The sequence below is a fragment of the Lissotriton vulgaris genome, chromosome 3_1 (genome assembly GCF_964263255.1).
Source record: "Lissotriton vulgaris chromosome 3_1, aLisVul1.2, whole genome shotgun sequence".
Taxonomy (NCBI): domain Eukaryota; kingdom Metazoa; phylum Chordata; class Amphibia; order Caudata; family Salamandridae; genus Lissotriton; species Lissotriton vulgaris.
In genome coordinates, this window is record NC_141689.1 from 540,148,496 (window position 1) to 540,160,869 (window position 12,374).

Genomic DNA, 12,374 nt, shown 5'->3' on the forward strand with positions numbered 1-12,374 from the left:
CCGGCCGGAAGGTAGTTGCTTTGAGCCAGCCTTGATGTCTCAGCACCGCAGCCCCAGCTAGCTGGCGGAAACCCGTCGATGCGACATCCATCACACAGTCAATCATCTCTGAGGCGGAGCACTCACCTTCTAAGAGAATCTTTTTTGCCTCCTCTTTATCTTCCTCCGACAATGATCCCAAATATGGGGCGATATCAGCCCACATTTGACGGTTGTAACGTCCTAACAGTGCCATGGAGTTTGCAGCTCGCACTGTCAACCGCTTCCCAAAATTGTCCAGTTTTTGTCCCTCCTTATCCGGTGGTGCAGTTAGAGCAGCAGAAGGATTTTTTGATTTGCGCTGCGCTGCTTGGGTAATGACAGAGTCCGGCTTGGGATGGCCAGTAAGGCAAGCTGGAGCAGTGTCTGGAGCCCTATATTTCTTGTCCAGTCTGGGCAGAACTGGGGGCAAGGAAGAAGGATTTTGCATGATCTTAACCCCTTCGTCTCAAATGTAGTCTATGATAGGTATGGACCTAACAGCCTTTTTGAACGGTTCCTTGAAATCATAAAGGAAGCAGTCTTGTTGTTGGGTAGTTATGGGAATCTTGAAATGCAAAGCCGCCCTTTCTAGGATATTATGGAATCCCCCAATGTCCTCCGGGGGCGAATCGGCTTGCGTTGGCACAGGAGATGCTGGACCTGGAATGACGTAATCATCCCACTCGTCATGCGAGTCCTGGAGTTCCCCTTCCTCCTGCTGTTGCTCCTCTTCTTCATCATCCGAGGATGGAGGATGCTGTGCAGGAGCAGGATCCGGGTGAAGCACTAGAGGCGGAGGTCGAGGTCTAGGCGAACTGCAGATCCGCGACTATGGATGCAGGAAGACACACCATAGGTTGAGGAGGAGGAGGAGGAGGAGGTTGTAATTCCTCCTGGTAATCCACTTGTTCGTCCTGCTCTTGTTCTTCATAATCTGAACTCTTGTGATATTTTACGTGCAGCTGAGATGGGCTAGTAGCTGTCTGGAACATAGAACCCTCATCAGAGTCTTCTTTATCCAGAAGATGCGCAGATGGTAAAGCTTGGACTCTGCTCGGAGAGGTTAGATCCGGTGTCAAAGTGCGCCTAGTAAATTTTAAGTGAACATATATGCACTTTTCAAGGCAGGTTCCTGTGTCGTTGTTGAGCCCGCCGACAGGGTGGTGGTCGACGGAGGAATGTCGACGACTGATCCAGAAGGTATCGAAGACAGTGTCGTCGAGGAAGACGATGTCGTTGACGGCTGCGGCGTCAACAGTGATTTCTTCGTTGACGGTCTAGTCGTCGACGACTTTGTCGACGTTGATGAAGCCTTCGTCGACGACGATGGAGCTTTTGTCGACGACGATGATGCGGACTTTGTCGAAGTGGAAGCGCTCGTCGATGACTATGTCTTTATCTTTATAATAGATGGAACGGACCTACCCGTCGATGATGAGTATGTTGCAGACGTTGACGTGGACAATGAAGAGGACGCCACAGAAGTGGAGATGGTCGTCGTCGATGCTGTCACAGGCAGAGCTGGAAGGTGGAAGCAGAACCCTGAAGACAAACCTTCGCAGGCAAGACCTTAGAATGACATCACTGTAAACAGGTTGTTCCTTCAATGGCCCTGCATTACACAGTTGGTATACATCCAATTATTGAAGTTAGGTGACAAAGAGATTCTAAACACTGATTATTCAAAAATATATATACTTTATTTTTCTTTTTTCTTTTCGTATACTTTTTTTACTTGAAAAATTATTTCATAAAAAGTTCATTTTTTCAGAAGAGAAGAATATTTTTTCTAAATACATATAAACATTTATAACAAAAATATTATAAATATATACAAAATTAATAAACACACAATATATATAAGAAACACATCACCTGATATCTAACATACACTGCAAAATGCATACATACTCGCACCCACACCACAGTCAAACCACATCCACAAAAGAACAGGGAGGAACTAGGTTATAGACCTTAGAATGAACCTCTGAAGACTTCAGCGTCTTCTTTTGAGGTGGCTCTGAAGACGGTCCTGGGGATGTCACTCTAGGTCTTTTAGGAGAGGAATGTGGACTCCTGAAGGAACACTCACTCTCACCTGAAGAGACTGCCTGGTCTTTATCCTTCAGTCTCTGTAGCCATATCAACAGGCGCCCCTCTCTGTCCTTGAAGGTCTTTGTTGAAAAGGTCCGACAGACCTTACAATCCTTAGAAGAGTGGTCTGGGTAGAGACAATAAAAGCAATCCTTATGCTTGTCATCTACATGAAGCCTCTTCTTGCCACAAGAGGCACAAGGTCTAAAAAGTCCTTTTTAGGAGTATCAGCCATGGCAAACTGAAAAGCCACACAACTGAAGAAATTATGTGAGAAAAGTGCTGGAAAATCCAGAGAAGTAAGGAAAACGGAGCAGAGCTCAGTGGAGACCCCCTTAGCACAAAGTGCGGTAGAAAAAATCTGAGGGACCAGAGCTCCTTCCAGGAAGGTTCTAGAGGGTGGTGATAGCTGATTGGCTCTTGGCCAAAGTTTGGTCCTTTTCACAAAAGGACATGGATATGTTACTAATGAGAGGCCTCTGGCCAATTACTATGTACATATGTCTATATGACATTACTTTATTTATGTACCGGGACTCCCACCCCGACGAGGGGGAATGATTCAGGCATGTGAATCTATGAAAGATACCCATAATACTGGATAATTGAAGTAAACCTCAGCAAAAGAATCGATGTGACTTCCACTTGATCAAGAACTCCAAGGATGTTAGATAGTTATCCGTCATCTGGAGGTGATCCGCAACAGACTGTGGCGAGACCACTTTTGACAACCAGTTGCGAAGGTAGGGGGAGACTGGTATAAGCAACTAAGGTAAGGGTTTTAGTGCTTATGAAGTATTGGCGCTCAGCAAATTTACGTTCAGTGTATATGGGTAAACTGGTGAGTATGGCGCTAACCAGGAAGGGGAGACCCTTGTAACCCCTCGATGTGTGTAGGGAAGACCCTACAGCAAGGCAGTATAGTTCTATCCTGTGCACACATAGATAATAAAACACGTTGTACAATTGTGTACGTAAGCAATATGTACAGAGCCCTGAAGAAGTCGTGGGACTACTTTTCGCTGATGAAAAACGTGTCGGTTGGTTACGTTTTTCACCAATATAAAGAATATACAGCATCACTCCAGAACTCTGTACATGGTGCTTACGTCAACACTTGTATCAACTTGTTTTATTATGTATGTGTGCACAGGATATAGCTATCCTGGGCAAGACTGGTATGCCTAACCTCCAAAGGTCTGCAATGACCACCCCATTTCGTGAACATCGGAGGGTTACCGGTAAGGCAGAATGGAGCACGGCAAACTGAAAATGCCCATTGTCGATTTTTAACTGCAGGTAAAATCAGTGAGTTTCCATGAAAGCATGCGTCCTTCAGGTCCACGGCAACCTTTCAGTCGTACAGATCCACGGCAGACCTAATTTGGGCCAGAGGGAGCATTTTGAATTTGTCCTTCTGTAGGAACCCTTTGTGAGAGTGAAGATCTAAAATAGGATGAAGGCCTCTGACCTTCTTCGGCACAAGGAAACAGAGGGAATAAGAACTCAACCCTACTTCCGAGGCCAGAATCTTTCCAATGGTACATTTAGCCATTAGAGCCTCATCTCTTTCAGAAAGATGGATAGATGCTCCTCTGAAAGCTGCTCTAATATTGGTGTAAGTTGAGGTGGGTCAGGAAGATGTGGAAGGGCACAGCCTTGCTGGACTCATCTGGAGGACCCATCTGTAAGACGGGGATGGCTTGTCACCCTGGAAGAAAATATCTGTTCCAGCCTCCCACAAAGTGGCTGGATACAGCTAAACACAAAGAAAAGAGGCCTGAGTGGGACAAGGTCTCTGGTGACCTGTAAGATGTCTGCTTGATTCAGGTCACTGGGCATGAAACGACTCGGGTAACTGCTAGATGGTACCTATGCACCAGTCCAATAAAGTAGCCTTGAAAGGGTCAGAGCAGAGGAAGAAACTGTAGGGCAGGGTTTGAGGGACCAAGGAACATGATGTGGCCCACTTTCCTTTAAATTGTTCAAGGGCAGAGTCTGCCTTTTCACCGAAGAGGATTGCAACCATTTAAAGGTATATTCGTTAAAGACTCTTACATGTTCCAAGAAAAGCCACTAGATCACATTGATGTGTGGTAACAGCTCATCACACTAATGCCCATGAAATGTTCCAAAAGGTCAGTAGTACCCAGGCCAGCTCGGATAACAATTTGATGCATCCTGGCCGCTGTGAATGGTTTGAGCCCAAGAGCCTAAAACTCCACTGGGACTGCTGGCAAAATGCTGCTGGCCATGCCTCAGAGGCATGCGTGTAACAGCCTAACAGGCAGATCGCATGGACTAACTTCAACACCAAGCTGGCGGAAGAGAACATCCGCTTATTCAAATACCTCAATCCTTTTCGACGCTCAATGGAGGGACTGTGGGGAGCGCATCAGGATTGACTTTGTTAATGGAAGCTTGAACTACCAAACTCTCAGGAGTCGGCTACTGCATAAAAAAAAGTCTGCGTCATCTGGTGTCACTATGTGGCACCTGCCTGTTTATCGGGAGTTGAGAGTAAAGTTTTGCCCAGGTGCCCATAAAGGGGTCAGTCAGAGCTTCAGTAAATGGAAGTAAAGGATTCAGATGAGGCTGGCCCCTTGTGCAAAACCTCAGTAAGTACATTTGCTTTGACTTTAACTGAAGACAGTTGTAGGTCCAGGACCTAAGCTCCAGGTCTAATCACCATAGCATATTATGCTTTTCCTCCATTGGGGGTCCAGGGGCGAAACCAACCTTGTGCAAGGGGAGGCATCCAGCCTTCTCGCCTTCAGCAAATCTATGTAACTATAATAGTTTGGTGGTAAATCATCCCCATCATGATTAATGTTGTTGATCACAGACCAAGTCAAAATGGTGATGAAGCCTCTGAGGAAGGCCTCATGGAAGAGTTTTGTCAGTTGCTCTGGTATGGAGTTAAGGCACGACCTCTATCTGAGTCAATGCAAATTCAACACAAGGTTGCACACTGGAGTTGGCAGAGGTTCAGCCTCCAATGACATAGGGAAAGGAGTCAGTGGAGCCGCAATAGAAGCCTGCACCGTAGTCATGCACAGCCAGAAGGATCTAGGGGCACACACAGCACAGAAGACAGGCCGCCAGCGGTAACCCGACTGGAAGACCCTGCAGATTCTTAGTGTCAAAAATTAAAAGGATAGCCTCCTTAAAAGCCCGATGTGCTGCAGCATCACCTATGGCCCAGGAACTTTTGGGCACGATAGGACCAGTTGTGGAAAATCCTCCATAATTGAGGTTTGGGAGTGAGAGAGTGGTACCCTGATGTCCTCCTGACTTCTCTTTGGACAGAGAGTGGCTGGATGTGGTTGAGTCCTACTTCATATGGTTTCTCTTGGATTTAGATTTCTACTAACTGGGCGACTATGAAGAGGGCCTGTGGTAAAACTGGCCTTGAGAGAATTAAATAGTTTGGGCCCTGGACTTGAAGCAGGACTTCCTTAAGATCTGAGATATCTGTTGGTGATATACAGCTTCACTTCCCGGTCCTGGATCGCCTTTGGATGCACGAGGGCACATTCTTCATACAACTTTGTGCCCAGAGTCCAAACACCAGTGGCACACCTTTTGCAGGTCTATCACCAAAATCTGATCATGTCAAGGCATTATTAAAACCCTGTATTCTTCTGTGTGGACATTTTTTCCTTGCACACTGGAAAATATTTCAGAAGGAATCAGTCAATCAATATAGTGCGGTGCTCGTAGTTCCCACTAACAGGAAAGGAAGGAAAGTAAATGACATCGGCTCGCAGGGAAGCGATTATATGGTCAATGCAGCGCCACACAAAGCCATTTAACAGTGCATGGGAGCACTGCTATGAAAATCTCCAGATCAAGTCTTGCAAGTGAGGTATCCATCAGAAACCTGATGGTGTTTCTGGCATTCCACGGTGTTAAGAGTTATTAGTGGTGAAATCAGAAGAGGATAAGCTGTATCAATGGCTTTGGGTCTAGCCCGAGTTAATCAGTTCTAAAGTAGAATCATCCAGCTGTCTTTTGTGGTAAAGTAAGAGTTTCTGATATTGTATCACAGTCAAAGATACAAATAGTAAGCAAGAACTGGGAAGGATAAGTTACTTACCTGTAATCCTAGTTCTCTTCCAGGGGTATCCTCATCAAAGTCATAAGCACTGAATATTCCCACCCATGTGCGGGAACCCGGAAATAATATAAAAATTATATATGGAAATCATATATATCTAGCTCCACATATATGTATGTACATATATAATTTTTTCTCACACCAATGCAGCCACTAAACTGAGGCTAAACAATGTAATTACCTATAAAGAGACTGTATTTGCAAGTATATATAACACACATTAGGTCAAATAGCACTTGAACTCTGTTTTAATGAGCAAAACACACAAATATCATGAAAATTGCAAATAAACTAGACATTATTAGCACACAGGCTGCATTGTAAAAACAATAGCATGGAACATTAAAGCATTTTCAACAAAAACTGGCACCGTGCCTTTAAGGCAGCCATGACCCTTGGTTTCCCATCATGCCTCAGGGGTGACAGTTAGGTCAGTTCTTCCCATAACCCTGAAAGTCAGGGCTCGACAACAAAACTATAAACACTGTGACATCATCTCATTTTCCTGGGGAGGCGGCTGGGTTGCTTATGACTTTGATGAGGATACCCCTGGAAGAGAACTAGGATTACAGGTAAGTAACTTATCCTTCTCTTCTAGGGAATCTGCATCAATAGTCATAAGCACTGAATAGAATAGCAAGCCCATCAACCACCTGCAGGTAAATGAGAATCGTATGACCCAACCAAAGACTGTAACAGCTGAGATTGGCCGTTAAACAGATTCCGCAGGGAGGCCTGGCCTACTTGGGTATCTGCTTTAGTGTCTGAATCTAGACAGTAGTGTCTGGTAAATGTATGGACGGACCTCCAGGTTGCCGCCTTACAAATCTCAGACATAGGCACATTATGAAGAAAAGCTGTAGTAGCCGTTTTTCCTCTGGTGGAATGTGCTTTGGGAGAAAACCCCAGGGTCTTCTGCGCCAATTGGTAGTCAAGTTTGATACATGAAACTATCCACCTGGAGATGGAACGTTTCGAAGCTGCATAACCAGATCTGATCGATCCATAGTTGACAAACAGTTGATCAGATTTTCGTATAGATTTGGACCGATCTAGATAGAATTTTAAAACCCTTTTCAGGTCGAAAGAATGCAAGGCCCTCTCAGCTGGAGTGGAGGGATTGTGAAAAAGGTGGGTAGAGAGATGGTCTGGTTCATATGGAAATCTGACACCACCTTAGGCAGAAAAAATGGAGGTGTTTTCAACACCACCCTATTTAGATGAAACACAGTTTATGGCTCTTTGGAACAGAGAGCTTGAATCTCGCTCACCCTGCGAGTGGACGCGATCGCTACCAAAAAAGCAGCCTTCCAGAAAACATGCTGCAAGGTTGCTTTATGAGTGGGTTCGAAGGGAGGACCCGTCAATTTCGATAGCACCAGGTTCAACTCCTAGGGGGGTGACTGAGGACGTACCGGAGGGCAGACCTTCAAGCCCTACAGAAAATCTTTCACAGCTTGTAACGGGAAAAAAGAAGGTTGGGAAGGTGAGCGCCTATAAGTTGTTATAGCTGCTAAATGCACCTTAATTGAATTAAATTTCAAGCCTGCTTTAGCCAGATATAATAGGTAAGAGAGAATGACCTCTCCTGACCTTTATAGGATGACAATTGTTCTGAATACACCACATGTAGAAACGCTTCCACTTGCATGTATAGGAATGCCTTATGGAAGGACATCTTGCTTCTTTCAAAATGGACATGCAGTCCTGTGGCAGTCCTAGGTGGCCGTATTGTATGACCTCAGGAGCCATGCTGCCAAATTCAGTGACCGAAGGATGGGATGATGAATCCTCCCGTTCATCTTGGATAGACGGTCCGGCCTGCATGTCAGCTTCCTGTGAGGACACTCTGACAGATGTAGAAGGTCCGTGCACCACAACTGTCTCGGCCAGTCGGGGGCAATGAGAATCATCTTTGTGTACGAGTGAGCTAGCTTGCTCAACACCTGCGGGATCAGCGGAATGGGTGGTAAGGCGTAAACAAATTCCCCTGACCAGTCTATTCAAAAGGGCATTCCCTTTCGATCCTGTTCGGTAGAATCTTGAGGCGAAGTCTCTGCATTTGGTGTTTTCGTCGTCCGCGAAGAGATCGATGGTGGGACGACCCCATGACTGGGAGACGTTTTCGACTACCTCGTAGTTGAGAACCCAGTCCTCTCTGTCTTCGAAATGCCGGCTTTGAGTGTCTGCTCTTACGTTCTGTTCTCCTGGGAGATGGACTGCTGAGACTGACAGATTCGGAGCCAGGAGCCAATGCCACAGATTTTGTGCCTCAAGGGAAAGGGTGCGTGAACGTGTTCCTCCCGGTTTGTTCAAGTAGTATATTTTGTGGTGTTGTCTGTTTGTTCTAACACTGATGATGCTTGAATCGAGGGCAGGAAAGCTTTGAGGGCTAGATGGACTGCCCTCAGCTCTAACATGTTGATGTGGTAGGATCGATCTTTGGGAGACCACAGTCCTTGCGTCTGGAGATGACCCATGTGTACCCCCCAACCCTGTAGAGAGGCATCTGTGATCAGCGTCTGGGCATGTGGAGGTTGATGGAACGGAATCCCGACTTGCATATTTCGCCTTTTCATCCACTAAGGTATGGACGCTCGCGCTGTGTTTGACAAAGCTATCTTGTCTTCCCAGCGAGCGGACTGCTGGTCTCACTTGTCCTCCAGATCCTGCTGGAGAGGACGCATCCGTAGTCTGGCATTGGGGACCAGAAAAATGCAGGATGCCATCGACCTTAGCAGGGAGGCAATCCTTCGTACCATTAGATCCTTGTTTCGTAGAACCACTTGGAATTTCTGAGTGATGGAACACTGTCTCTCCTCCGAATGAAACACTTTTCCTGCCTCGGAGTCTAGCAGAGCTCCCAGGAAATGTATTTTCTTTGTCGGCTGTGGACTTGTTGAAATTCACATGTAGACCCAACCGATAGAATAGATCGATGCAGCTCAGAAAGTGATTCCTTACACTGTCTGGGGAAGGACCCTTCAACAGCCAGTCGTCCAGATATGGCTACACAAAGACACCCCTGCGGCGTAGAGCAGCTGCTACCACTGCGATGCACTTCGTGAACACTCGGGGGCTGACTTCAAACCGAATGGGAGGACTTTGAACTGGTAATGAGAGGTCCCCACCCGGAACCGGATTAATTTCCTGTGACTGTGAGCTATCGGGACATGAAAGTATGCATCTTGCAGGTCCAGCGAACACATCTAATCCCCCTGCCTGAGATGTGGATATATTTGATGAAGTGCCAATATGCTAAACTTTTCTTTTCTGACAAAGATTGAGTGGCCGCAAGTCCAGAATGGGTGTGTACTCTGCTTTCTGGCCCTTTTTCTTGACCAGGAAGTATCTTGAATAAACTCCTTTCTATCTTTGAGATCTCGGTACCCTCTCGATAGCTGATTTTGTGAGAAGGGTGGCCACCTCTTTTTGTAGGAGTTTTAACATGGAGTGATGTTGGCATTGGAGGGATAGAAAGAGGTTGATGTTTAAAGCAAAGAGAGTAACCATTCTGAAGCGTAGCTAACACCCAGCGATCTTTTGTGATGGCACGCCACTCTTCCATATGATACGCGATGCTTCCCCCCACTGGAGTGGTCAACGGCGCTGGGGGAAGGAAGAACTCATGGTTTGGATTGCGCCTTGTTGGAATTGTTGCCTTGACGCTGATTTACTCCGCCTGTTGAGGAACGCCTGCCTCTGGATTTTTGCTGCCCCCGTTGGTCTTGATTCTTCTGCCACTGAGGGGTTTGAACCCTCTGTTGGGAAGATCGCTTATTGTAGGGACGGAACCTTTTACGGAATTCTTTTTTCTTTTCAAGCCCCACGGCCTTTAGAGTGTCCAATTCTGTCTGCATACGCTGCATTTCTTCATCAGTGTGTGAACCGAATAAAGATGATCCAGAGACATGCAGGTTTATTATACATGACTGAGCTTCTGGCTTTAGGGCGGTAAGACACAACCAAGAAGACCACCTTGCGCATACCCCGTGGGCATATCCATGCGCCGAAAGGGTAGCTCTGTCCGCTGCAGCGCTAATGATCTGATTGGAGACCTGGCTGCCCTCCGTAAGGATTTTTTCGAAATCCCTGTGATCTTAGTGAGAGAGTTTCTCAATGAAGCGCTGTAGGGAATCCCATAGGGAACTATCATAGCGGCCCAATAGCGCCTCCGTATTGGATACCTTCAGCAAGGAGGCCGAGGTGCCACATACCTTTCGTCCCCAGGAGTCTTGCGTCTTGTTATCCTTGTCAGGTGGTACAGTGGAGGAAGATGCCACAGCATGGGTCTTTCTCGCCGTTGGGAATCAATGAATCCGCTGAAGGGTCGGCTCTGAGGAAGACAGGATCCTTCTCTGGTGAACGATATTTTTGGAGAATCCTCGCTGGAACGGATTTTATCGTCGCAGGCTTGAGAAATAGGTCCATGACTGGTTCTATTATACCCGGAACCAAGGGAAGCAGAGGTTTGGCCGCTGTCTTGTGATGCAGTGTTTCGAAAATCACTGAAGACTTGGTCTGGTGAGCTGTCATGGGAATCCCCAGCTTAAGTGCCCCTCTGCCTAAAATGTCTTGGAAAGTGAAGATATTGGCCACTGGAGAGATTCTCGACGGTGGACTGTCGGTTAGTGTTGGAGAATAGTCTCTATGTGAGTGAGTAGAAGTTGAGGAAGAAGTAGGAGATCTGTGTTCTCTTCTCCTGCTCCTTGACCTGGATCTCCGTCTGCTTGAGCACACCGGGTTGCACGTTCGCTCTCTGGGCCTGGAAGGAGGTCGATCCCGATCCAACTGCTGTGTTAACCGAGCTGCTGTATCTTTGTCGGGAGCCCAGTGATGTAATGGCCTGTACCATCTAGGTGACAACCTGATGGAAGGCGACTTCTGTCTCTCTCGCTCTCCTCTCAGGGGAACGTGCTGGAGGAGATGGGTTCGCCTCTTCATGCAGTGATCTTGCTGGTGAATGTCCTGAAACTGCAATGTCAGAAGAATAGATTACCACCTCCGGGGACATAGATGTTGATACAAAGTGAGAATTATGAGAGCCTGGTCGACGACGGAGCGCTGTGCCTCGACGTTGATCACTGCGGCGACGACGACAGAGTGATCTGCCCCGACTTCGTATGCCTACCTAGCGACGACGGAGACCTGCCTCTCGACGTTGAACGCCGCCTGGTTGACGTCAACGGAGGTATCGGAGCTCTCGACGTCGAAGTCTTCGCCGTCGAAGGATGATGAGCTGTCTTTGGAGATGTTTTCGTCGTCGCCGGCAGCTTCTACGCCGATCCAGACGCTGAAGGAGGACAGGTCAGGACTTCTCTCGACGTCGACCGCGCTGTCTTCCGCTGCCTTTTAGGAGACCTACCTCGTTCAGAGAGGCCATAAATCCGAATTCTCTCTCTGTCTTTGGGGGTTCTCCTTGACAAGTTCTTACAGTGTTGACAGCTGTCTGAAGAATGTGTCTCAGGGAGACAGAGGAAACACACAGGGTGTGTGTCAGTCCTGACCTTTTTGCCACAGGAGGGGCAAGGATCGAAAAGGGAAGGTATTTTGACAAAAATAAACCTTTTTTGAAAAACACAAAAGGCATCACTAGCACTCTAAAGTCAAAAGACGTCGAGTGAAAGTGAAAATCATCAAGATATTTTTGACAGATAGTCAAAAAAGGTAGGAGCTGTAAAAACCAGGGTCCTGACTGAAGGAGCCGGAAAGAACAACTGACCTAACTGTCACCCCTGAGGCATGATGGAAAGCCAGGGGTCATGGCTGCCTTAAAGGCACGGTGCCAGTTTTTTGTTGAAAATGCTTTCATTTTCCATGCTATTGTTTTACAATGCAGCCTGTGGGCTAACTATGTCTAGTTTATTTGCAATTTTCATGATATATAAGTGTTTTGCTCATTAAAACACAGAGTTCAAGTGCTATTTGACCTAATGTGTGTTTTATATACTTGCAAATACAGTCTCTTTATATGTAATTACATTGGTTAGCCTCAGTTTTGGGGCTGCATTGGTGTGAGAAAAAATGATATATGTACATACATATATGTGAAGCTAGATATATATATTTTCCATATATAATTTTTATATTATTTCCGGGGTCCCCGCACATGGGCGGGAATATTCAGTGCTTATGACTA

General features: G+C 46.5%; 1 protein-coding gene across 1 annotated transcript in view; it reads right to left on the reverse strand.

Moving 5' to 3' along the window:
- TNPO1 (transportin 1) overlaps positions 1-12,374 on the reverse strand; it is a 1,561,564-nt gene that overhangs the window by 139,679 nt on the left and 1,409,511 nt on the right. The window lies entirely within an intron of this gene.